The sequence below is a fragment of the Octopus bimaculoides genome, chromosome 27 (genome assembly GCF_001194135.2).
Source record: "Octopus bimaculoides isolate UCB-OBI-ISO-001 chromosome 27, ASM119413v2, whole genome shotgun sequence".
NCBI classification, from domain to species: Eukaryota; Metazoa; Mollusca; class Cephalopoda; order Octopoda; family Octopodidae; genus Octopus; species Octopus bimaculoides.
The window spans coordinates 8,770,766-8,771,493 of NC_069007.1; the positions used below are offsets into that span (position 1 = coordinate 8,770,766).

The window sequence follows — 728 nt, forward strand, 5'->3', positions numbered from 1 at the left end:
TGTCACTGGCACAGGAGCCTCTAACGTGTCACCAACATGGGTGCCTTTAATGTATCACTGGTACAGGTGTCCTTAATGTGTCACTGGCACAGGTGCCTTTAATGTATCACTGGTATGGATGCCTTTAACATGTCACCAGCATGGGTGCTTTTAATACAGGAGTCGTCAAACTGGGGTAAAATTGAAATTCTTGGAGGTAATGAGGAATCTTTAGACATAAGTAAAATCATATAAAAAGCATGTTCCTTGTTATGACAGAAATTTTTCTTCTGGCTCTGAGGAAGCAGTCAAAGAGTTGCTGCCTTTTGCAATAACCTATCTTTGCAAACAAGGATTTTCCACTCTAATGAACATAAAAACAATGCAGGGTAATCGATTGGACTCCAAAGACTATATCCAAATTGCTCTGGCATCAAAATGGCCCAATTTTGAAGTAATTGTAACAAAAAGGAAACATCATCATTTCTCCAAAACCTGAAGCGAAAAAGTTTCTAGAAAAATCCTTTTGTTTCCTAATTAGGATATTAATTTATTTTATTGCATTTGTTTTATACTTTTAGGCAGGTTAACTAGGAAGTTAGTTTTTGTATGTGGCAGATGTTCAGGTGCAATAAACACTGTAAACAAACAGGAAACAACTTCTATCTCATTCCAGGGAGAAAAACTAGAGGTAGTTGATAGCTTCCGCTATCTGGGTGACCAAGTTAGTAGTGGGGGTGGGTGCGCTG

General features: G+C 38.3%; 1 long non-coding RNA gene across 1 annotated transcript in view; it reads right to left on the reverse strand.

The window, feature by feature from the left end:
- LOC106868917 (uncharacterized) overlaps positions 1-728 on the reverse strand; it is an 8,388-nt gene that overhangs the window by 773 nt on the left and 6,887 nt on the right. The gene's annotated exons all lie outside the window — the stretch shown is intronic.